The sequence below is a fragment of the Crocodylus porosus genome, unplaced genomic scaffold (assembly GCF_001723895.1).
Source record: "Crocodylus porosus isolate Cpor-Errol unplaced genomic scaffold, CroPor_comp1, whole genome shotgun sequence".
NCBI classification, from domain to species: domain Eukaryota; kingdom Metazoa; phylum Chordata; order Crocodylia; family Crocodylidae; genus Crocodylus; species Crocodylus porosus.
The window spans coordinates 32,575,308-32,602,322 of NW_017728918.1; the positions used below are offsets into that span (position 1 = coordinate 32,575,308).

At 40.2% G+C, this 27,015-nt stretch overlaps 1 protein-coding gene across 12 annotated transcripts in view; it reads left to right on the forward strand.

Moving 5' to 3' along the window:
* The window catches only part of MYT1L (myelin transcription factor 1 like), a 485,235-nt gene that overhangs the window by 4,550 nt on the left and 453,670 nt on the right, over positions 1 to 27,015 (forward strand). For 3 of the 12 annotated variants that reach the window (XM_019537460.1, XM_019537458.1, XM_019537461.1), the window contains exon 1: positions 2,279 to 2,620. The exons of 2 other annotated variants lie outside the window; for them this stretch is intronic. The gene's annotated coding sequence lies outside the window, so the exon portion shown is untranslated. 7 more of the 12 variants (XM_019537455.1, XM_019537459.1, XM_019537456.1 and 4 more) reach the window with 5 other exon arrangements.

Sequence of the window (27,015 nt, forward strand, 5' to 3'; positions counted from 1 at the left end):
GATGATGATGATGATGAGTTCCATTAAACACCAGAGCCATACTCAGGCTTTATAAAGCAAGCAAGCCTGACAACACTTGCTTTTCCGTTGGAAAGGTCAAAAAGAAGCCTTTTCTCCTTGGAAAACCTCTCGCAGCTCCCCCCTCGCCTGGTGGGCTGCTTCCACTCGGTCTGCCTCGTCTCTGCTTCACACCTGCATTGTTCAAGCATTCAGAGCTGCTCCTGCGGGTGCTTCCTCAGTGAGACACTGCTAGGCTTTGGCGTCAGGAGGAGTCCTCAGAGTATAGGGAGATATAATCAGAGATGACAGAGAAAAATTAAAGGAAAAACAGGGAGGTGGGGATGACAGGCGGGGGAAGAGACACGCAAATCCTTTTGGCTTCATGGGGAAGCGCTGCATTTTCCACCTTTAAAAAAAGGGGGAATCCAGTGGAGGGTTCTGCTTCTGCCAGCGCGCTCCCCAGGGGCTCCCCTCGGCCCCTGACAAGAGCCAGGGCTTTCCGGAAAGTTGGTTGTGGAGCCTCTGTGCTAGCTCAAGATGCTAAGGGCTGGGACATTGAGGCTCGTCTTCACTTAAGCCTGCAGTGTGATTCCTGGCAAAGCTGGATGGGAAGGGAATTGTAACCTCTGTAGTAACCAGTATGTCTCAGTCTTTAGGGGGATGACCCCGGAGGGCTGGGACTTCCCACTTCGGGGCCAGCCTCCACGCTGGAGCAGGGGTCAGCTTTGTCTTCCTTCGAGCCCCTGCAGTGGGTTGTCAGCAGTGCTGGTACTTGCAAAGAGCATCACTGTAGACAGGGAACGAAGAGAGTGGAGGAACTGGGGGGTTGCAGTGCATACAGTGGGACTAAAGAGGGCAAGGCAAGCGACGTGCGTCTTTGCAGACATCGACTTGAAGGGAGGGTTTTGCCTGGGAGCTACCCACAATTTTACTGGCAAGAGCACTGTTTCTCTCCTCTCTGCGTGGGAGAAAAAGGGCACGAGGAAAGGCTGGTCTCCCAGTGGCTAGACTGGCAGACGTACCACTTGCCGTGAGCTCCCGCTTCCCTCCACTCAGTTTATTAATGAGTAACTTGTGTTTCCCCTCGTTGAAAGATCGCTGCGGTGCTAGTCTGAGCACAGATTATCCTCCTGGAAAGGACGGGCACATCGCGGAGGGAGGCAAAATTCAAACCACCCCCTCTCCCCTTGGACAGTGTTAGCCTCCTGTTCATCTCCTTCAGTCCTGACCACTAGCCCCCGCGTTATAGAGATTACAAGGGGGCCCCTGCAATAAGGCTGATCACAGTGTTGGGGGAGGGGAAGGGAGAGGAGGAGGTGTCAGGGAAAAGCTGTCTCCTGGAAGTGGGTGTTTATGGCAGAGAGCTTTGTAAGGGGGTGAAGTGCAGGGATTTGAGCTCAAGACCCGCTCCTGGAGAGCACAGCTCGTGCTTAGGCCGCGCAGGCGGAGGGAGGATCCGGACCAGCAGGCGAAATGCTGGCGAAAGCCACGGACCAGCCCTGCCCGCTTTTGTGCGCGGGACTCTGCCCCTCTTGGGGCTGCCGGGCAAATAAAAGTTTAGCTGCCCAAGTTGGTGTCGGGGTAGGCGCCTGTTCCTATTCGCAGCTCCTACTAGTTGGTTTCTTTTGTTTCCAAGGGGAGGCTGTGTTGTTCGCTGGTAAAATAAATGAGGCTTCTGCGACCCTCTTCGAATTAACCCTCTGCACGCTGGCAAGTTATTTCAGCAGCCAGCAAACGATTGCTAATGTTTAATTACTGACGTTTCTTAAAAGGAATATGTAAAAGAGTTACCGCTCGGATGATTTTTTTTTTCTTTTCAAAGCACCATTCCCCCCCTCCGCCCCCCCATGACATTAACGACCGAGGAGGTATTTTTAAAATCCTCGCTTCCTCGGTGCGTGTGAACAGCCTGCCTTGCATTTAGGCTTCCCAGCTATTACATTCAATACAGCAGTGCACATGATACCCATTCTGCTCCAGAGATTGAAGGGCCTGTGGTGCAGGAAACACGGCAGACCTCCCCAATCCAGTCTGCCTCTTGCAAGCCTAATAAACAGGATGGTTGAAAATTATTCGTTTAATCCAAAGCTCGAGCTGAAAAAATCCCTAGCTCAGCGGTGCAGTTCACCCACACATTAGGATCTTAGGAAAATGGATGTGTGTTGTGTTGCTTAAAGGCTGCAGACTGAGACAGGGTAAGTCAGCAATATGCTACTGATGTTATTCTGCTGCAGTAATGTGGTCTCTAAGGGAACTTGCGCTTGATGCATACTACACAGCCCAGGCTTTCTGTAGCCCATCGCCTGTCTGTCTGCTGCTTTTAAATGGAGGTTACAGTTGATCCATCAGCGCCAGAGCTGCACGCATGCCCATCTTTTTGCATCGTTTAGTGGTGTCAACTTATTAATTTCTATCTTCTACTCCAGGCCCGGTGGTTTCCTGTCTGAAAGCATTATTACTTTTGTCCAGGTGGCAAAATAATTAGCATACTGATGAGGAGCGATCCTGTCTCTGAGCCTCGCTAGCAAGAGAAGATGTGCAGTGGGAAGTTGATTGGATGAATGGCGAACAAATGGTGGGCGTTCAAAGGCATTAGAAGAGTTTTGTTGTCGTGGAGCAGGTTTGTCAATTTTCTGGGTGAATCTCTTAAGATGGAAGGCAGGGTGGCTGGTGCTGAAATGATTGCTTGCCAGACTGGGGCCTAGTTGAAGGTGCAGAATTGGACTGCATGCCTAGATCCTTCATTTGGACTACTTTGTTTTTGCAATTCTTCAGCTTTCCCTTTGCAATTCCCTCCAGGTAAATATGTTCTTTTATCACTCTTCTTGCTGTCTCGGTGCCCTTTGCTGGTGTTGAGAAAGTGAAGGAAAGTTCAACTCTCTGGTCAGTCACAAATAGCCAGTGTGCTGTACTTTCTTCCCCGAAAGCTGCTCAACATCTTTGCCTGTGCACAGATCTGGAGCTAAGCTGAACAGCTTGGGGCCCGATCCTGCTCCCCCTAGAGCCAGGGGGGAGGGTGCCATTGATTTCACTGGGAGCAGGATCGATCCCCGGGTGCTGATTTCTTTAATTTTTTTTCCCTGAAATGTGTTGCATTATTCAATGTGGTCCGTTCATCCCGTCTAGAACAATGCAGTCAGTCCTGTAACAATTATTTCGATTAAAGCCCCGGAGATAATGAGTTCTGACTGGGGTGCGTTTTCCTGCTTGGAAGATTTTAGCTGCTTTACCAGCAAACTCACTCGTGGTCCTAAAACCTAAACTTTAGTTGTTATTGATCTACAAATTGCTACTGAAAAAAGCATGATTTCTGTATTGTTGAGGGAGACTCTTTATTGAAGATGAAGGGGTGGGTGGGGGGGAATAACTAACCAGCCTTTCAGTTAGACAGATTTCTGCTAGGAAATAACAGAGAACCTAGGTAGAATTTAGGCTTTTAAGAGACTAGCCTCAAACGTACGTTTCTTATATAATCCTTATGTTGTTATGTGCAGTGTTGGCTGTTTCGATATCTGGGTGAATTTGCTTCCTTTTTTGGAATAGTTTTATCCTGTTTTAATGGTTCTTAATGTCCTTAAAAATGGAGATTTTCATTTTAACTGACCTAATTTTTTTAACTGCTGTTCAGTTTGGGGTTAAGTAGAAATGATTATTCTTTAATTGTTTTTACATAGTTTTCTGACTATTGCTGATCAGTTTACGAATGATTTGTTTTAATTTTAGAAGTTAGTATTTTTAGGAGACACCTTTAATTATTTTGCTGGAAAAACTATTTTTTTGAAGAAAATTTTAGCTTTTTATCTTTTTTTTTTTTTAAAATGTATTAGGAGTAAGAGTTTTTATTTTCATAAAATCCTAAACAATCAGAAGTCATCTTCCCTCCAAAATATCCCCACAAAAAATGATGTATTAACCCTTAATTAGCAGTTTGGAGTTACTTTTGATCATTTCATAATGCTGTTTAAGTTTGGAATGCTAAGGTTGAACTTGCTTGTTAGGGGGTAGATGAGTAGTCTAAAATTCTAAATTAGGAAAACCAAAGTGAAGTCAAACTTCATACAATAAAAAGATTTTATTGAAAGATTTTTTTTTCTTTAGAGCTGTTTTTTAAGCACATTCCTTTATCCACTGAAACAAAGAAAAGAAAGAACAATTGCAAATGGTGAATGTAAATTTGTTTATATTGTAAGCTTATCTAAAACAATGATTTTGTGTTTATTTATACCTTCAACTTTTTAGAGGCTGAACGTTCAATTTTTTAAAAATTTGCTTTTAAAACCATGAAGGAAAAATAGTTTAGTATTTTCAAGGTATAGTGGCTTCTTTGTTTTAGGCTGGCATGCACAGGTATATTTCTGTATTTTTATAGAGGCCCAAATTGTATCACAATAGTTTTTAGTTCATAGGATGACTTTCTTGTTCTACTCTGCATTACTGTGGGGGTGGGGGGTTATGCATTGTAGAATTGAACTGCTATATAGCTGGAGACAAAGACAATTAAGAAAGAAGAATAGGGACTGAAATGTGTTTTCGTGATGTCTTTTCTTTCCTGGTGAATTTATAGTATTATAGGTTAGGATACTTTTTCCTTCACTTTTTTATTTTTTATTTTTATCATTTTGTTGTACAAGAGCTGAATAATATTTAAAAAGTCAGTACTTCATTCAGATATACGTATATATATTTTTAAAAACACTCAAACAACGGTTGGATTTTGCAACTTTGTTTGCTGAATGGTGAAAAAGTACTGTTCTGAATACTGTTATTTTTCTGTCCTGGTCATGCTACATGCATGCAAAAGTAGCAAACATAGAGAATTTTTATAGAACACATCCATCAACATTTCCATAAGTAACCTGCCTGTACATTGTTATTTTTAATATACAATATGACCATATTTTAAAAATAAAGTTTGCCCATATCAGACTGCATTTTATGATGAACCCTGGGTTCAATAATTGTTGTATTAAAATCCTTATTAATGGCAAGATAATTTTTTCCTCCTCCCAAATGTTTATTCTGCTGAACACCATTGTGGAAATGCTGCATCTAATTTTAATTGATCAGAACTACACAAATGTTTGCATCATATGGACCAACTTTGAATGCAGTAATAAAGCTGTTGATAGCATAGTGCAAGAAAAACTTTATGGCTGAAATTACTTGTTAATTCCCCTTCCCTGAAGAGAAGTGATGACAACCTAATAATGCCATTACAGTTACTTTAAATAGAAGGGCACCTATGGAGTGAATTGGGGCTTAGCACAGGTGGTGCACTTTTCTCCATAAAACATGCCATCTATTAAGGAGAGCAAAAATCTACATGAGGAAAGTAAAAATCTTTTTAGTATGTTGATAAAGACTTTCCCTGTAGAATTTTTATAGCATCGTAGTCATGATGTTTCTAATCAAACCATCTCAAGCATACAGAGAAATCAACAGATTTTAATGAAACTGAACTGAAGGGGGAGTAGGTGGGGAGAAACAAGACAACAGGATTTCTGATCCCTTAAAAGAGCTGAGATAGTAGGCCATGAAAGCAATCAGCATTGTTATAAGATTGAGTTTTAAATCTGATCAGATCTCAGATCAGATTTGTTGTGGACACACTAGTTTAATACATTTACACTGAAGCAGTGCATATAGAGCTCCATCACCAGGTAACAGTACTACTATCTAACCTGGTTTTGGAAATAATCGATACTGCAGAGCACCCCATTGAGAGCCATCAAATCAAGTCTGGTATGGAGCTGTCTGGTAGATTGTAAACATTCAGAAATCAATGATGCATCTGCCAGTAGACCCTTTGGTTCCCTGAAACTCTCACCTGCCTGATGCATCTGGGCAATTGGTTTCAGAAACCAGTTTCCTTCAGGATAAATTTAATGCATCTTCTGGGTCAAGCATAAGCAAATTGGTTATTGCTTTGGATCATGCAAACGCATAAACATCTGTAAGGCCACAGATTTTCAACCAACCCAGCACTGGGACTATTATTCTGTGAACCATTCAGAGTCCACATTTTTTATACTTCCTGCCAGCATGGCATTTTTAAATTAGGAAGTTGATTAAAAAGGGCATGGTATACTATGGATGTATGTTCAGATGGACTGTTGCCAGATGTTTAAGTCTGGGTCTGTGTAAGGTGTTGCTCATTGCTACCTTCAGTGGCAAGGGGAATCAGTGTAAGTCTATGGCTTTTTTTTTTTTTCAAAATGACCAGCTTGGTAGGTTTTAAAAAGGCACTATTTTGTTCTCACTACTCTGTCTAGGCCTGATCCAAAGCACTATTAAACCAAAGAAAGACTCATATTGATTCCAGTTAGCTTTGCATCAAGTATTACATACTATTTATCTTTAGTGTGACTTTGGGGCAAATATATTTGTGGTGTAACTTCACTGAAAATGGTAGAATTGCATCATGGATATATATCTAAAACCTGATAATGTCCAATAGACATCTATGCTTTACAAATTAGGATGAATCTATAGGAGAATACAACAGTAATTTACATCTTTCATGCCTCAGACTGGTCACTGACTGCCCTGTATTTTCAGGTCTCTGTTACAGGAATACTGACTGCAACACATTTCACACATACTGGGAAAATGTGATATTTATTTGAAATATGTCTATTATTTATATCATACATGAATGGTTTGTGCTATTTTTGAAGGGAAATTCCCTTTTCTCCTACTGTCTCTGGTCAGGACTGGCATATATTACCAAGGGAATAAAATTTTATGCCTAATTTTAGTGTTTCTCTGCCTAATGTAGTGTGAATAAGTACCACGTTACAGCATTTAACCTTGTCCATCTTTGTCACTTCCTGAACACACTTGCTTAGCCCAAATAAAATTTAAAATTGCTGTAAGACAAGATTTCTTATTTGGATAAACTGTGGAAAGTGATCTCTCTCTCTCCTTCTCTCTCACTTGGAGCAAATGCTCTGGGATTTCTTTCAGTGCTGCAACAAAGTCTTGCATAAGGATCAGGGAATACCTTTTTAAAGGGTTTCCCCAGGCCTCTTGTGTTGCTGGCTGCCAGTGGTTCATCTCCTTAATTCTTATTGCCTTCCCCAGAATTAGTTGCTAAATCAAGTGTCTTAATTTTATGAATTTAAGAATAGCTTATTCTAGTCTATCTTCTAAAAAGGCTGTAGAGATTTGTTCCCATAATATAGTTTCAGAGCTGTTAAACAATTTCTCTATTGTCTCAGAGACAAAGAATAAAAGACTAAAGTTTGGATATGAAATTGTGGGAACTGCAAGGTGAATCCTACTGTATAGAACAGTGCTGCTATGCCACACATGTAACCAGGGAGGATTATCATACCAAAATACTTTCAGTTGACTTTGTATAGATTTGGAAAGGAGTTAAACTAAGGCTATGGACAAATGTAACTTTTAATCACTTTAAAAGGGAGGGGACGCTTTTTCTCAGGAATGCATATCAGTTAAAATAGTGCAACTGTTATGTCTGCATGTTTTTATAGTGATACAAGTTAGCTAAATCACTATATAAGTTTAACCATGTTTCATGCAGAATTAGTTACAACACTGTTGCTACACTTTTATTGTTGCAGGAGCATGCTGGTGTAAAAATAAGATATACAGTTACATCCTAACAGCTTTTATCAATATCATTATATCAGTACAGACTGTTTCTCTATGGACTGGGATAGGTACCTGAGAAAACCATGCATACCAGACAAAGTGTGGTATCTATTAATTTGTATTCACAAAAATGCTTTTGGCGTCTTTGCAGAAGTTTTTTGGTTTGTGTACCATTTATGGAATTACTTAGTCATATAGGATGCTACAAAACTTTATCAATAAAATTTGTCATAAGTCAGCACATTCTTGTGCGTCTCCACACACTGTTTTGAATCTGGTTAATAAAACCTATATTTTATGCTGTTCAAGTTAAACTATTTTTCCCAGAGGGCAAAATCCTTTTGACAGTGCTGTGAGGATGCTGAGTTATTGTTAGTGGCACAAGCATTCCTCTAATAACAATCCCACAATGCCCCTGTGACTGTGATAGTGACCAGTCTGGTCACAGTTTTGAAACCTGACAGACCAGAAACCTGTTCCACTTCTCTTTAAAATCCAAGGGGTGTGTTTTGAAAACACCTTTTTCTTGTGAATATGCGCATCTCCACACAAACACAAAAATAAAGTTTCCTCTAAACCTTGTGCCACTGTCTGGTTCAGGAAAGAAGTCCTGGATTTCCTCAGCATCTGGAGAGAAGAGCTGGGACAAGACTTGCCACAGAAATAAATACTCATTTGGACATTGCACATAACATGAAAAACCTGGGGATTACAGGGATGAGCAGTAATTCTGGGCAAAGGAGAAGGAACAGGGGGACTTCTATGAAATAACAATGAAGCCATAAGAAAATCTGGGGCACCTTTGTATCTGCCACTACATCCATGTCAAGCTGGATGTTACAGGAGACTCCAGCATCACCCCAGGAGTGATGATAGACACACTGGCAACAACTGAGGAAGAAACCCAAGTCATCCATGCTGAAACAAGCTTGTTGAGAAGGGAGGCATGCAGGTTCACACACAACAAAGGACCAGGAGCATGTTGAGATTGAGATGAGCTCAGAATTGGAATCCATTGGAGAGGGCAAGCGAAAGAGAACTCAGGTAGGTGTGTTATTGTGTGCTCCTTTTTTAAAAACTTTGTTCACAGGCCCTGAAATGTATGCCCCCTCACTTGTCCTCCTTCCTCCTCTCTGAAAATGGTATCTAAATGGAAATGGGAAGGGAAAAAAGGAACTGACTGCTCAAATCCAGTCTATTTTAACAAGTTTCTAGGGTTCACTGACAATCAGCAAAAAAGAGAACAAAGATAGAAGCAACCTCCAAACAGTCCCAAGCTTTTGGCATGGCAGATAGAGTTTTTAGCAATATAAATCAATTATTAGTGAACAGAAAAATAATGCACTGAAACATACCTGAGCATTCAAATAAATCGCATCAGAAATTTACAAGAATTCTTGCAAACAATCCAGTAACCAGTGTTCCCAACTGCATACATTTTATGAATAAATTTGTAAGGCAAATGTAATGTAAATGTAAAAAAAATCGAGTGATGTGTGTGTGTGCACGCGCACGCAAGAGAGAACATCCAAAGTGACTTACTTGCATGGTGTACTAAGGTAAGGCACAGAAAGGGATAAGGCTTGGCTTAGAATTGGCTGGTAAAATTAGAGAGCAGTAGCTAAACTTCATTGCTTATGAAATTTTAGGTCAACCTTTGTATAAACATCCTTTTTGACCCTCCATACAATCCTAGTAACCCTCTCACATACATTTTTTTGTTTTTTGTTTTGGTTTTATGGTGCATTTCTAGGAAGGGATGCCTTGTTTCTCTTGCTGTTATAGGATACCATGCTTTGCAGTGAGGTCTGGAGCATCACTGCTGTGAAATGGATGGCAGCATATGGGGACAGATGACCTCCAGCTGACTTGAGCATTTTCTTTCTCTGGGTCTTTGGCACCCTCATGTGCAGTAGACAGGCCAATAGCACCATTGTCTGAAATGAGCTTATCAGTATCTACTCCACTACTATACACTTCTTATCTCAGACAGTCCACTTGTGCAACCCCTAATGATTACATATTTAAAGACGTGTCCCCATATATGTGCCATGCTGAGGCAGTGTTCAGCTGCCCTGAGTAGATATGTACTTTATGAATGCCTTTATGGATAAAAACAGAAAGCTTTCTTCTGATATTATTTCTGATTGTGAACCCTTTAAGTCTAACAATAACTGTTTGTTTTGTTTGTCAGTGGCCTTGGCCTATGGTGTCCATGCAGACAAACTGACCATGATCAGAAGGACACATTTTGTGATCTTCTCCTGAGGTCTCAGTCTGGATCCTGTGACACAGGAGAGGGAAGCGAAGGTATACTGGAGGAAAGGCCGAAAGGTAGAGATGAATAGGGAAGCACACCAAGACATTTTTCCAGTGCCTAAGTCAGCAAATGTAGATGCTGCAAAGTCTTACAATGCAAAATATCCCAGTGTCTTGCCCTCCAGCCATCTATCCCATGTGTCTGCCTACTTGCCAAGGCACTAGCATAGTCTGCCACAGTATCCCTTCTAATCTGCCCCAGTGAAATATAAAGATACTATGTTTTGAGCGTATCTCTGCTGATGCAATTTAAGTATGAGCAGTCAATAACTTTCACTTAGTTTTTACACAGCTTCAATGTTTTTCAGAAGTAATTTATTTATTACTGTGCAATAAACTTTTATTTTATGAAAATCATGATTTACTTACTTTGTCTTATGAAATGTGACCTCCCCCAATCAGTAGGTCCCCCTGGGTCCATAAAATGTGTTATAAATGATTTTTCATTAAATTGTACAGTTTATTCACAATGATGAACAAACTAACACAAACCAGAATGACACTTGGCATATTGTTAAGGTGCATTTTTAATGTCTACATCATCTAGATAGGCTCTTGTACCTGCCCTTGTGTTGAGTGTTCAAAATCAGCAGGCTTTTCATTTCCCCTTCTGCTTCCTGGTAATGCTTCCTCCCTTAGCTCTGAAAATATTAAGTAAAACATAGGATGCAGAAGTAGCATTAGGAGTGTTTGATGTACAGAGATCAAATTTGAACATAACATATCTCTAACCTACTTCCAGTCTACCAAAAGCATATTCAATATCCAAATGCACCTGCTCAAACAATAGTTAGAGCTCTTCTTGTTGATACTTAGGTGGCTGGTATATGGCTTCATGAATCAGGGGAAGCAACAAATAGGCTGGTTTAGTGAAACTTACAGTTGCCATTGTTACTGTACCCATGAAGCTATATTCTAGTTCAGGAAATATGGTTTTACTTGTTGTTTTTCAAGAAGTCCAGCACCGCTAACACTTGATCATCATGCATATTCCTTAGAAAGCTTATGTTAAGGTTAATAAAACAGCCCTTTTTGATCTACTATCACTTATAATAACTGTTTCTGTTAATATGTTTAGGAACAAGGTGGAGGCAGCAGAACTTGGATATGTGTCCTGTCTGCTCCTTCACCATAATTTGAAAAGTCCAGTGCATCACATACTTTTATTTAGTGTATATTGGCCAAAATCACAGTCCTATGAAACAGGGCAAGTTCTGTGACTTTGCACATCTTGCTAATGATATTTTCCACTGTGGATTTATCAACACCAAACTAAATGCCCAAGAATTGGTAGCAATCTGGGGCTGTAAGCTTTCAGATTGCAGTTGCAACCTGTTCTCCATTGTCAAAACAGCTCTCACTTCAATATCTCTGCACTGGAAGTTTGGGGTGAACTCAGCCTACAATCTAGGAATGTGACTAGCCCCATCCAAAATACACATCCAGAGATTTGCTTTACGATCTCAAAAGTCTGTACCTTTTTCGTGAGACCTGAAGCACTGCTCCATTGTATGCAGGTAGTCAGTGAATGCCTGCATCCTCCATTCTCCTTTGGTTTTCTTGTTTTCACACTCTCTCATGGTTATACACTGTAGCAGTTATCTAAAATTCTCTGAATACCAAAGAACTAAGCACACTGTCTCCTAAAACAGATGCAAGAATTCTGTTGATGTGGTCAATGTCCCTTTTTCATTTGAGATGGCACAGAAGTGGAAAATTGGCATGAAACAGAGAAAATTGTGGGATGGTCCCCAAGAACTGCAAGGAGTTTTATAAAGATGATATAAGGAAAAGATGGGTAAGAGGTGAAACAAAATGAATTGTTAGAACTTGAATCCAAAATCTCACAGCCCCATGGGGGAAAATGCTGGTATTTCATGGTGCTGTACCAAAAACAGTTTCACAAGACAATGCTCTGGAAATTGTATTGTGTACAAATACTACTGGTAAAATTTTATGGTAGATACTGTCTGAATGTGTGTATGCTGGTAGGGTAGGATGTTTGGCTCATCCTTACTCATCTATGAAATGTTGTGTTTTACATAAAAATACAAACAAGGTAGAGTCTGTCTGGCTGCTATGTTGTGTCCAATTGAAGATTAAGAAGACACGATGGAAAAGACAAAAGTCAGAAGCCTCCATACAGACAGACTTTTTAAATGACTATATATTGCATTGAGTTTAACAGAGGTTGTACCTGAGAATTCCCAATTTCAAGGCTTCAGAACTCATGGCAGAGATGATATCTTTTATTAGACTAGATATTTGCAAAAAAAATCTTTATGTACAAGGTTTTGTACACAATCACACTTCCTCAGGCATAGGAAGAATGCAAAGATTGTAAAATTGCTCCTAGGTGGAAATGAAAATTCATATTTCACAGGAGAGCTGAACGTGTATTAAGATCAGGAAATATTACTAGTTCATTTTGTGCAAACTAGGCTCAGATAAAAGTTAGACCAGTCTATTTACCTCCATGTTCTCTGGTTAAAACCCATTTAAGGAAGAAACTTTGATACAAATGTAACTCTATAGTCTAACTCTGGAACTTAAGAAAGACCTAGTGCTTTGCCATTTGTATCTAAATACATTTTATGATTGCTTACCTGGGAACATGATGGTAAGTATAGAAGTCAATTTCCAGATACAATCTTTACACCAAGGGGACACAAGTGCTTTCAGAATAAGCAACACAATATTTTTCTTGTCTGAAGTCCATGAAATTTTTGTCATTGAGCGTAGTGTAGAATAGATCGGGGTGATAGTTATATTAACTCCCTGTTCTTTCACTATTTCACTTAGCATATGCAGTTTTCAGCATATTTTAAGGTGATATCATCACCAGTCTGAGCTTGAAGGACCCCAGTTAGTCAACATGTGGGACATGGTTTGAAATTGTCCACAAGGGTATTTGTTGTCATTGCGAAGGCTCCACTGCTATAATTTTGAGGCACAGTGACCCTGTCCAGTTCCTCCACTATTTAAATTGTACACATTTTCAATTTTGCTATCCATGGGACTCAAATGCTAAAATGTGTTTATCTTTTCTTTATCAGTTGAATTCTTAGGAATCAGATCTCTTTCTTGATTTTATCAGTTTATCCAAAACTCTAAATACTGAATTTGAAAATGAAGTGTCTTTACTTGCTAAAGTTTTTTTTTTCTGAAAAAACAGTAACATGGTTTTGGTAAGTTTAAAAACAATCTTTTCCTGAGAGATTGCACCCTTAATACAAGCCAAGAAACATTCTCCTGTCCTCTCCAGAGGCAGAGGTGCTGCACCTGCTTACAAATAGATTGGAATGTTAATGATCAAAACAGTATTTTATTGCAAGGGTTAGTGTACCTATAACTAGTCAGTGTAGATTAGTAGAAAATAATGCTTTTTACTCAATATTTGATGAGTGGTAGATTTTGAAGGCTTCATGATTATTTAAATTTCTGGATTGTACTTAGGACCTTACTTTGCTAAGCCATTCACTACTGTAACCGTGCTCTTTTGTAAGGGTATGAAGAAGCTCCATCAACATAATAAGAAAATCTGTATACAAACCAAAATCACTGGATTGCTCTGGTTAAATAAACTGTTGTATGTCATGTAAACTTTAGAGACATGAATGTAGCTCTAGATACCTTAGTGAATATTTCAGGGGAGAGACAATGGTTGCAGTACAGTGTAACCAGTATATAATAAATAATAATTATAGACATTTGTTGGATATATGAGGAGAATACTCAGTATCTCAGAAAATTAGACCAGTAGTTCCCTACCTTTTTGGATTCAAGGCACCTCTCCATAATGTCTCTGAATGTAGTGGCACCCCAATTCAAAAAAATAATTTCACTTGTTTTGTTTTTATTTACTACAGAGTAAATAGCAGAGTAAGTCGTCTGTCCCAAAGAACTCAGGTCACAACAGTTCAGAATGAGATTCTAGATTACTTTTTGAATTCTCTGGGGTATCTTTTAATTCATACGTGGGTGTTTGCTAATATTGTATGGCGCCCTGCAATGCCCTTAAAGGATCTGATGGCACCCCAGGGTATGATGTCACCCTGGTGAGGATCACTGAATCAGACACTGTTGACAGATGTAAAAAAAATTATTATAATGCATAACAGATTGATTCCTCATTCTGAAATAAGATATCTGTGGAAAGTTCCATGTAATTAAATAGTAATAATCATTTATGTAAATTTAAGTATGGATCAAGACTTAAATGCTTGAGCCAGGTGCACTCTTCTTAGAGCAAGACAGAAGTTTTCAAATGAGACAAAATAACGTTTTAGCAATAGTGGCATATTTTGCAACTGTGTATCAGTTTCAATAAGCTATATACATTTACTAAATAAAAAATTAAAAGTCAAAGCACTGAAAGGAAATATTTTTAAAATACAATATTTTGAACTTCCTATTGGAAGCAAATTTGGTTTTACAATTTTCTGTAGTTTCATTTAAAATAAATGTTAAATTACAATCTAAATAATTTTTGTCTTGAGTCGAATAACATTTTTGTTCAAAGAAAAAAAAAATTTTTTTTTTGCTTTGTCCAATAATTTTAAAAAATCATTTTGGGTTTACCTGAAACCAATTTAGGTATTTTTATTATTACTAAGAACTAATTTTAATTTTTTTTTATTAAGAACTGGTAGAAAACTTCAAATAAAAACACACACAGAATAAAAAATATGAACAGTCATTTTTATACCTCTAAGACCTAGATCTCCCACATCTTCAAGTCACCTTTGTTCCCCACCAAAATGGATTGTAGAGATCTTGAGCTGAGATTAGAAAGATGTAAGTGGTACTGGTTACTACAAGTTCTTTAGTTCTTATTAGCTCTACTTATGCTCTTGCCATATAAGCTTGCAACATTTCTTTCCACAAAGAAAGGAAGGGGGACAGTCTTTTGTAATTTTTGATAGCATAACTTTTTTTCCTCAGAAAGAGAACCAGTAACATAATGGCTTGGATTAAATAACTGTGGACTGCATTTGGGGATTAGCTGGAGGGGTTCTTGGTTTGCTATTGTAGATACAGAAAAGAGGCTTGGATGCATCTCAGTCTTATAAAGCATGTTATGAATACTAGAAAATGTGATCCTGTCTTTAGGGGTGTTTTTGTCATTAGTATTACTTTTGCAAATGAGCTAGCCGCACACTTCATTTTGGTTTCACGTTGACTTTCTCCCTTTTTGTAGGTCCCAGTAATATATCTCTATTTGAGCATCTCCTTTTCTGATGCAAAACCCAGGTTATAGTCTGGAAATCGATAGTGTGGCACAGGAGCAGATCTGCAAGTGCTGCTATCAGCTATCACTAGAATTTCTAACACATGCTGCTAGCTATTCCTGTTTTTTAGCAGTTTCTTCAGCCAGCAAGGAGAGGAGGCGGAGGAAGGGAGATATGGACAGGCTGCCCTTGGTGGTGTTAAATATCATGGCTTTGTTTCTCAGATTGGTGACAGGCACTAACACTATTCTTCTGGAGGTGTGCTCTGATTGGCAGTACCACATGGGCATTGGCCTGAGAAACAGTAACAGTAGCAGAGGTGTTAGCATAAGTCTTTTTTTATTAAACTTTGACTGAGAAGCCAAGAAAACCTACCAAGTACAATGGTGTCTACATTGTTGTTGGCAAATGTTATTGCAGCATGCATATGCATGCCTAGAGTAACTTTAATCTAGCTAGTTTGGCAACCAATCACAGGGAAGACCTGGCTGATTGGGATTCAAAGAAGCTGAACAGGCCTGCACAGGGGCTGTGTCTGGATAATTATTTGGGAGCTTGTTCATACTGAAGCTTGTGCCACTGCATCTTTACCATGATAGTTAGCTTGGATGTGTTTACATATGCCACCATTGCTCCTGATTTATAGTGTAATTATATTCTGAGACTGAGGGCCTGACTCTATTGAAAGCACCTCGTGGTGTTGTCTATATGAATGTAAAGTATTGCAGACCTGTTTTGCACTGTTAGAAGCATACACAGTGCAGAGCATATGAGGGCATGTTAGGCCTTTAGCAGGTTCTCTTTTTTTTTACAGATGAGCAGCAGTCTGGGATATGAAATTTCACTGAAGTCTACATCACAAATACTATATAATACCATGAATAAAATCATGCTTTGTTCTACTTGTGTCTTCTGTCTCAAAGCTCTGCACAACTAAGTATAATTAACTAATGCTTACAATACCCTACTTAGGCAGGTTATATTATTTATAAAAGTTTTCAGATCTGTGAACTAATGCTTCATGAGGATAAGAGACTTACCAAGATGCAACTTGATCATGGTTAACATAAACTAATTTCCCTTCCTTATGTATAAAGTTTCATTAGTAGTTTTTTCTTGAGAGAGATCTGATTATGAAAGCACTTGAAGCTGCACATTATGAAGTGACATGAAACACTCTTACCTAATTGTGTCTTAATAAAATGGCAAGACCAACCATTTATTCTAGAAGAATTTGAGGCTATTGTAAATGTTTTTGAAATGTTTCATTTACCTTGACAACACACGTAATGTGATATTTTTGACAGATAGTTTATTTAGCTATTACTTCATTCAAGGGCACTGTCTTCATTCAGTGTCCTTGTATGTGGTAGTACAACAGGGTTGTGACTGGAATATAATTTTGGGGAGGTATTCTAATGAAAACAAAGGGAAAACCGGGGACCATAACCCAAACCCCCTTTTTTGTGTGACTATCTTTCAAAGAACAATTTCTTTAAAAAGGGAACAAAGAAAATGCCTATTTCTCACTTACCACATGAAAGCAATACATGTATTTAGATTTGGCATTAGAGCAGCTTTTGATACTGCAGCAAAATGAAATCGATGTCCAATCTTTTCTTGACAGTACAAGTATCATCCTGCACGCTAGAACAGAGGCCGTGAGGTACTCACAAGTATCACCTAATGGACTTAGTTTTAAAATTCAATGTATCTCCATTTGTTAAGTTTTCTAATAAAAACCCACACCATAAATAAATGTATCTGGACTTTTGTCACAAGAAATGTTATTACAGTAGTAATGTACATTAATGGAATCATTAGAAGATAATGCACCTCCATCAGTAAGGTGGTAAGGGATTTAAGATAAATTAGTCACATTGTTGCACGAAAAGTGATGAAAATGTGGATTTTGTTGTCAGTGTACCTTATGACATAGTGCTGAAAATACATTTAGAATATAACTGTTACTGATTTGTTGGGCATCTTTATTGTGCTCAGTTCAATACAAAGCAGGCAGTTTTGCTTCAAAGTGCTGGCAATATAAGGCCCTGATCTTATGAAGGAACCCATGCCTGTGTATCCTTTATATCCACATAGATTCTTATTGTTATCAGGGAGACTCCATGCCAGTGTAAAGGTCCACATGGGTAGATAATTTTGAAGATCTGACCTATATTAGACAGCACAATACAGACAAATCAGGCAGTGAAATGCCACCTAATATTCAAAATTCATAGTGGTGCAGATATCATCTTTTTAAAAGAGTAGCACACTTGATACTGAAGAACTCCAGGAAATAAATTAATTTAAAGAGGAAATTACATGAAGAGAAGGTGGCCTTCTGTTGCACAAAAGGATAGGAAGGAAATACAGAAAGATAAATATTGTGATTAGAAGGATATAATTTTGGAGTCTAACATCTTGTGATTTGCCTGGGATAGTAACACTTTGGTATGATCAGTACAAACATTTTTGGGAGCAGTAAACATTTCTGAGCCCTGGACTTGTGTCAGTGCCCAGAATAAAGAAAGTGAGGCTGTCTGAGGTAACCTCATAAATGCTCTGGGGTGAGTCTGTAACACATCTGAGGTTAGATAAAACATGTAGAAACTGGTCCACTGGCAGCAAGACCAAACTTATCTGGAGCTAAGGTAAAACCTGAATTCAGCCTATTTGGGGCAGCATGTTAGTTTTAGCTGGTTCATGCCAAAAATGAAGAACTGAGTTTCATTGAGGTTCCCTAAAGTTATTTAAGGTCTAGGACCACATGCTTAGCTGGAGCAAACCAGCACAGCTTCAATCTGTCCTAGTCTGCATAGGTAGTTTCCTAGTAGATTCTTGAAATGACTTCCAAGGAGCAAATAGATGATATGTAAAGTATGGCCTAGGTCTCCTCCAATTGAAAGCAACGCTAAAGCCCTATATCTCCTATTCAGAAAACCTACCTTGCTTTTATTGCACTAGCAAATGTATTGTAGGAATCAGTCTTTCACTTACATGAAGATACTTTGGTTAGACAAATAAGATTTTTCATTCTTAAGCTCTTTTATTTTAGATTTGCAAAATTACAGTGAAAGGGGGTAGGTTGGAAAAGGGCGTAAGGCTAAGAGAAGGGAGGGGATAAATTAGGGGATGAGAGAGGGGGGCTTAGAAATAGAATTTGTGATCTTGAAAATAAGAACAATCATTTACTGTTTTTTATATTAAGGAAACATAAGTGTGTTTTTCACACAGTGAGTGTTGTATAAGAATGAAAGCAAGTTAATTGAATGTGCCTTGCTATATCCAAACACTCTGCTCTTCTGCTCACTTCTGTCCTTTGAACTGACATATGTTAATGCAGAGCATTCTCAGAATCAAGTTATAGCAACTAAACAGTGATTCCTGATAGAAAAAGAAAATGCAAACAGTATGGTGCTACTGTATTTGCTGTGTGCTGGGCACAGGTAGGTTCTTGCATTGTAAAGAGAGAGACAATTCTCAGCTCACACAGTGCTAGAAAAGATTAAGGACCAAATTCTTAACTCCATAAAAGCAATCTCTGTTTAGAGTGTCTCCACTGATATCATTGTGGTTATGTTGTACTTGCATAGATTTTACTGAGAGAAGAATTTGATTTTGATTTGTAAATGATTGGGAGATGGAGACATTTTTGGTGGAAAGCTGGTTGTGTAAAAGGAAGATTGCATAGTACTGAATCTCAAGGCCAAGGAATAGAGGTCTTCAAAATTTTTTCTTACATTCAGAAATCTAAAATCTTGGAAATACCTCCCTTCTCCTGCTTCCTACCCTGAAGACAGAAAGTCTTTCATGCAAGCAGCCCTTCGAGTAATTTTCTGAATTTTAAATACTCTTAAATTAAAATTGCAACTGATACTATTTATTTAGACACTTAATTTTTTTTCTACTCAACTTCCTGCACACTCTGCTACTTGTCTCACACTCAGAGTCGGAATGAAATTGGTCTCCACAATATTAGGAAGTAATAAAAAAATAAGATCCTAGGGAAAAAAAAGCTGTGAAAATCTTCCCCCATACTTTGAATCTATGTGACTGACAAAATAGATGCCCTTTTACCATACAGCATGTGGTTTTGTTTTGTGTGCATATAGAACCTAGCATGGCAGAGCCCTGATCTACAGAGGCTTACTGGACACTTGAGCACAAAGGGAAACATCAGCATCTGGACTCGCAGCAACAGCAATGGAAGCCAAGATGATGGTACAGCTGCTGCTATTTTTTGTGTCCCCCATGCACTCTGGGTCAGGGTCCTCATTGCCCCCCTGTTTGTTATACTATTATTTTTTTGTGATTGCAGTACAGATACTACAGTATTATGAAACATTAAGTATGACAATAATCACTAATGCTGCATGAGAAATATAGGGTGCTGACAGAAGTGATGGTTTGTCATGCAGTCAAGCCCCTGAAGTGCAGATGTGCACTAACAGAAATGCACAGCATCAGAGAGCTTTAAAAATGCCCAATCATGCAACAGTTTGAACCCTTATTACGTCCAAAATGGAGCACCTTCATTAATGCCTGTCAGCATGTTGCAGGAACAGGGCTGGGCTGACGCAGTTCAGCCCTGCTCCCAGCACTGTCTTCAGAATGGGAGGGGGACAAGACAGGGGAGGCAGTTGCATCTGGGCTTTGCCCAGACTGTTTCAATTCACCCACTCCACCCTTTAATGCAGGCTGGGCAAACCCCAGCCTAAACTCCCTGTAAACCTTCCACTCATCTCCCCTCTCCCATTCTGAAGACAGCACTGGAGCTGGGAAGGGGGTGGGATGGGGCTAGGGGACAGTGGCTGCAGATAAGCAGCTGTTTCAAACTGCAGCTCAATCCTCCGACTCCCCCTCCCCCCCCACCCAGACCCAACAGCAAAGTGCCATGAGTTACAGAGGGGAGCTGCACATCTGTTAGCACCCGTAGTCAAGGCAGTTATTTAATTTTCACTATGAAAAAATCTTAGACAAGGCCACTCATGGATGGGTTGATTAGTGTTGACTTCCATAGGTACCTCACGAGGCCTTCTCTTCTCCTAAGGTTTTCCAGTAAAATGACACCACACTGGTTATTTTGGTATAACCTTCATATTGCAAAAGACATAGCCTGAGCTAATTTAGACTACCTGGCTAAGTACAGACAGTCAGAAAACCCAAGGCTGAATCATTTCAGTCTTTGAAGGTTAGTCTTCACTGCAGAGATTAAACTGAGATACAACTGGACAGACATTCACTTTCTATTCAGGAAATGAAGCCAAATGCCTGCAGTGGCTGAGGCCAGAAGCCGGGGGGCACTAAAGCACAGATCTCTGGCATGTAGCCCACATGCTCTGTGTTTACTTTCTCTTCGTGCTGCCCCTGAGGTGTCTGGTATTTGCAGTCCAGAATTACAGCAGAAGAACTCTGCGGAGTTGCTCATCACTCCCTCTTGCTGCTACCAGGTACCTCTGGCATTTGTAGTCCACAGTCACAGCCAGCAGTAAGTTTTTAGCAGGGGAGGGAAGCTCTGTACTTGGGGGAGGGGAAGGGAAGTTTAACCCCCCTCCCTGGCTTCAGATCCCAGCCAGGGTTTTCCTGGGGGGTGGGGAAGGGGGTCAGGCTGTGCCTCCTCCCCACCCCCCCTGCCCAAACCCTTCTCTGCTGAAGCAGACAGCACAGTCTAGCCCAGGGCTGGAAAGCATGGTGGGATATGGGCGGACTGTGATTTAATTTGAACCAGGAAGGGGTCTGGGACAGAAGTTTCATAAACTGTTTGACCCAAATCAGTTAAGTCTGATACTACATTAAACCGGTATCCAAACCAAATGGCTCAAACCAATTTCAGCCATTTAAAACTGGTTTATGTGCACTGAACATCTGTTCTGTTAAAGGTTTAAATCAGTTTCTGATCACTTAAACTGGTTTATGTGTAACTTCTGTCCCTAGCCTCTAGGTCCAGTAAACAGTTTGTTATGGTTTACAGAGATGAATGTTAGGAGATCTGGTCTATTGTCTATAATGTGAGCTAAAGCGAGTGTAAGTACTGGAAGGGAAGGTACAGGCCTATCTCATTTATTTCATATAGAGGTAATCAAGTAACCCTGTACTGAGTATTATTGATTATGAGCTCTTCCATAGTAGGTCCATGTTTGTTTAGTTACTGTTATGGAAAAGTGACAACGGTTTGAATTTAAAAGGATTTTCTTGATTATTAATACTTTTTGTTAAGTGATAATGGTAAGTTTTAAAACACAAGTAAGGAGATGTGCAAAAAAGAAGAAATTGAAAATAAGTATGATACAAATTAAAACGAGTATAATGGGTATGAATAGGCATTACTTTCTAGCGTGCATATTTCTGAAAAATTTCCATTGCTAGAAATATTTCCAGGAAAAGGACTACACAAGCATTTAGCCTGCAGCCACCCCCTTTCCCCTGCTTTCTGCACCTTCCCCACACTGGTATGATCTTGATCTGGGAAAAGCAGGAAGACCAGCAGCTGCTTCACTTCTTCCAGTCCCCAGCAGGTAGGGGAGGAGTAATGGAGTGGTAGGAAAAATGCCCCATGTCTTTCCTAGATGGAGGATGTGGGTGAGAAGCAGTGTGATGAAGCCCCCACCTGTTCTCCAGATTGAGCAGTCCTCAGTCTAGGGAAGAAGCAGGGAACAGTAGTGGCTGCTCCACTCCATGCCTAAATTGTGGAACAGTGAGACAAAGCCATGGGTGACTGGTGCCTCCTGAGTCTGGGGGGGCACCAGAGGGGCATGACCGGGAGGGGCATTCCCCCGCAGCCAACTGGCAACCAGGGGGGTTCTCCAGTGGCCAGCCAGTGACTGGGGAGGACATTCCCTAACAGTCTGCTGGTGACCAGGGTGGGGAGGAGCGGCCCTCCAACAGTCTGTCGGCAACTGGGAGGAGTCCCCCAGTGGCCAGCTGGTAACCGGGGGGGGGGCAGCAGCCGGTCACCATGCATGCTGGCACCTCTGCATGTGGACATGCTGCTGGAGAGCCAATTTCAGGGGAGGCAGTAGTGCTCTCCATGCCCCACTACCAGGCAGAGCACTTGTCCTCCCCATGGACATGTTGCCTATGGACAAAGCCTCTATGGACAAAGCCCCTATTTCCCAGGCAGTCCCCAGTCTGGGTAAATGCAGGGAGCATTGCCCCACTGCTCTACTCCTTTTCTGAAACAGAGTGGGGGAGGAGGGGAATGAAGGCATTCATTCTTGAGAGTCAAATTCCTTTGTAGAAGGAAGGTCTTCCAGGTGTCAGTCTTTCCTCTGGAAGGGTATGTTCCCCCAGGAGAAACTGAATGGGCACTTGTCACTTGTACATTCCTAGTTTCTACCGGGAGAGTGGTGATTCTTCTGGTAGAGCTGTAATGCCTAAACTGGGTTTATAGCTGAACAGTAAAGCATGTATATCCCTATAGGAACTTCACTTGGAGTCATATGAAAGTTAGGTTTAAAGTAGTTGGCTTGGATAAATGGAGCAGTCTAGTTATAGTACACAGAGATCAATGCAAGCTAATTTAACCATTTAATGGGAGAAAAAATTCTAAGCCGTGACTGGTGACCACAGTAAGCATCTGTAAAACAACAAAGATTGGGAGGAAAAAAATACTGCTTCTAGACTACCAATCAAATTCAAGTAAAAACATATACAAAAAGTTTTAATAGGAACATATTTTCATAAAAGTTACAGGAAGTTGTTATTGTCCCAATCCAGCAGTTTCTGTTGGAGATTGTGGGATCAACGGGGGATTGGAGGGGAAGGTGAGGTCTGTTGGGGAATTGTGGGGGCAAGTGGGGTTTGTGGGGTAGCTGTCGTCATCCAGAAGAGTTTTTGCCAAGATTAGGGGGGCTCGCAGGGTCTGCAAATGGGTTTGGGGGGATGGGAGGGATCTCTCCTCCACCTCCAGACAAACGATCCCCCAGTGAACCTATCCCCCCATTCTGCCCACTCCTCCCCCCACCCCAACTTACTTCCTCAGTTCCCAGCTTCAGTGAATGCTGATAAAACTGGCACTGGGAGCAGCTTGTGGGATGGGGGGTTTGGTGAGCTGGAGGAGGGCAAGGGAGTCTTGCCCATCTGCGGAAGTGGGGGAGGGACTGGGGTCCTAAAAGTAGCCTGGTTCCAGGGAGGGGGTAGAAAAAGCTCAGCCCTGAGACTATGGCCAGCAGCTGGGCTTTCCCAGCCCTGGGGCTGTTGGGAACTGTACAGAAGTTCAGTTAGATCGGTCTCACCTTACCTGAGCTAAGTTAGATGACCTTGGAGGTACACTTAGCTTAGAGCAGATTGTCCATTTTTAGTTGGATTGAATTGTCCTGAACTTCCATACAGTTCATGTATAGATCTATCTATTTAATGTAAGGTCCACACCTTGGTGAACTAAGTTAGATCAGGTGGCCATTTATTATAACACAGTCTAACCTCCCTGTTACTTCCTCAAATATCTGTATGCATCCAAAGCTGATTTATTACCCCTGTGCTATTTCAATGTACTAAAACAAAGAACTACCCTGGATGATTCTATTGTGCTTACTGTACAACCTACTGGGCACCTATACATATGACAGACCTCTGCCCCAACGCATACTAATTAGCAAGTGTTGGAGCAGACTTGATTGAGTCTGCTGTGAATCTCTTGCAGCCTGCTAATTAGCACACTCCAGAAGCCTCTGTCACGTCTATTCAGCATCTCCGTGTTTCAAAATGACAGTGGGGGTGTTTTAACTAAAGCTTGTTAAATGTGTTTTAAAGTCTCCCCACCACCATTTTTAAACATGGGATGCTGAATGCACGTGACACTGGGGGTGCTTTAATTAGAGCAGATCTCAGAGCTGCTCTAATTAAAGCAAGCCTTACTCCTCCCTGGAGCACATGTATAGATGCCCACTATTTTTTTCAAAAGTACTCAAATTGAATGGTCTCTGACAATCACACTTTAATACTGCTGAATAGGTTAATAATGCATAACTGATTCAAGTGTCTAATTTGCACTATCAGAGCACTGGTTTTGCTCAATAACCCTCTGGTAAGAGAGAATTTGTGTGCCTTGTGCTGGCAGCCCAATTAGAATACATGAATGTGCATATGCATAGTACAATCCTTCCAACATCTGAATAGGCATATTCCTGTATTTTATAGGTACTATGAACCCTCCACTGTGATTGGCTCCTTTAGTCAGCAATCTTAACTGCACCAACTATAAAGCACCACCTGTCTTTCTTGCTCCACTCCTCTAAAGGGAAGACCCCTGAAAAACTGAATGTCAGAGAAGAATATTAAAAACCCAAAGAAGAGAAGTTTGTCAAATGACTGAAAAAATAAATCTCCATTTACAGACTCACTGTTCCTATTTACAGACTAACAATAGTTATGTACTTTTTACAGACTAGCAATGGCTATGTATTTCTATTTCTGATTGCTTATTTTGGGAGAATCCTGAGCTGTCCCTCTCAGTTCAATTTTGATATCGGTAAAATATTTTATTCTTTCCGCTTATAAAAATGTACATAACTTGAGGTGTTCCCTGTTGTTGTCTGAGAGAGCCATACTGGTGTAGAGAGAGGGAAGAGGACAAGCTGCAGAAGACTGAGGAGAAAAGGAAAGGATTACATGGGATGGAGAAGAAAAGAAAGAGTTGAAAGGTTTTCTTTTTTCTTTTTTTTTAAACTTTTTCTTTTAAAGTCACTTAGCTTCAGTTTTGCAGGACATATCTTTGTCTTACTTCTTTTCTTTCAGAAATTAATTAAAACAATTAAAAAATGTGTATAGTAATAAATTACTAGTTGCTTCCAGTGACCTAAGCAGATGAACTCAAGTTGAAGCCATGACCCCATTGAAATCAAGGGGTGTTTTGCCGTTGATTTTGGTTGAGCCACAATTTCATCCTCTGATTCTAGTGTTCTAGAAATTTTTTCTGACCAGTTTATGGGAATTACCTTCTGAAACACACTTCAGTTGTTGTTAAGTTATAAATATTTCCAGGAGTCATGTTGGAGTAGGGGTTGGGATGACTAGGAGAAGACCATTGGGTTCTATTTCTTCATCTGCCACTGATTCTCTCAAGTTCAGTTTCAGCAGTGTTCAGTCAGTTTCTGCACCTGATCCAAAGTCTGTTGAAGTGAATGGTCTCACTAACTTCAAGGCACTTTAGTAAAATGAAGTGTAAAGGAATCTAATCAATTTATAAAGAGTCATAATGAAAGTGTACACCAGGATACTGTGTGACAGATATAATGCAACGTTGCAGATTTTTTCCCTCGTGTTGTGCTTTCATGCATGTATGCACTCTCTCCTCCCTCCTGTCTTTGACTGACATTTCTCCTTAGATAAGCAATGAATTCAGTGTCTTCTGTGTTTCTTGAAAAATACTTTTGGCTTGATCCATGCCTATTAATATAAAAAAAATAACATTCCCAGTGACTTCAAAGAACTTTGGATCAGCCCCTTTGTTTAGATGAGCTGGCTAATGTTTACTACTAAATATCCACATATTATACTTAATCCGTTCTGTTTTAGAAGCTCCTTTGCTAATGTGAAATGGCTCATACAGACAGTAGTGGTTATTTTTTTCAAAAACCAATAACTAATTTAATACAATTAAAAAGAATGCTGTAAATTAAAATTCTTGAGTAAGTCCTATTTCTGTCCTACCCAATGCCATAGGTTCCACTAAGGTGACTTTAGTGTGAGCAAGGGCAAAATTCAGCCCTTAGAGCTTACATGATTGCTATCCTATCAGCACTTTCTGCAGTGTGGGAGACAGGTTGATCAGCAGAATCAGGGCTTTTGCTCTCTGAACAGCACGTTATCCTTCAACCTCCTGTGTCTGGAGAGGATTTCAGGACAGCAGTCAGGTCATGCCACACCTCAGAGGCTGATCACTTTGCTCCAGGCCATGCAAGGAGATTTTTGGCATCTGCTTCAGACAAAGCCCTTCAGTGTTTTCCCTGCCAGGAGCATAGGTGTTGCAGAGACAGATGCATGAGGTCAAGGGGCACTGGAGATGTACAAGAAAGAGCAGCAAAACAGAAACCATGTTTTTAACATGAGCTTTATATAGTCTGTGCTTTTTGTTGCTCCTTTTTAAAAGAAAATACTATTGTCTTGTTTTTTCATGGGACTAAGTTTATTGGTTCTATAGGGAACATGTCTGTCCTTTTTTAAACGAATTCCCCTTTCATTTTATTAAGTATTTAATAAATCAGCATGTATTTAGAGATTAAAAATAAGCCTTCCACTTTGTAAAACATTTGTATATTGGCTTGTTATACTTGAACAGTCACTATTGTTCAGTTTTGTTTTGAAGAGAAGTAGATTTTAGTAGATATCCTTTGGAAATGTTTAGGGTTAGCTAAAGGCCAGGTATACTTCAGGTAGCAACTGCACAAACTTCCTAGCAAACAATTCTAGTGCTGATGTACCATGCTAGGCTATGTTAGGTCACTTGTGAGGCGATGCTGTTGTTTGTTCCACTTGAGAAGTGCCCTTGTGATACAGGTAAATCCAGAACTAAAGGTGAGGTCTACATTCATTTAGATTTTTATCCTTAACTTAATCTGGACCAAGACAAGCTAATGTACCTAGGCTCTGACAGTGTTTACACTACAACATACTTTGAGATGCAACCTGTTTAAATTTGCTGATGATACCAAAATTTGGGGTGAGGTGAGCACGCTAGTAGGGAAGGAAAGATTGCAGCAAGACCTGGATAGGTTGCAGGGGTGAGCTAACAAAAACAGGATGCATTTCAATACTGACAAGTGCAGGGTGCTGTACTTGGGCAGTAGTAACCAGCAGCACACTTATAAGATGGGAAACTCCCTTCTTGAGAGCACAGAGGCCGAAA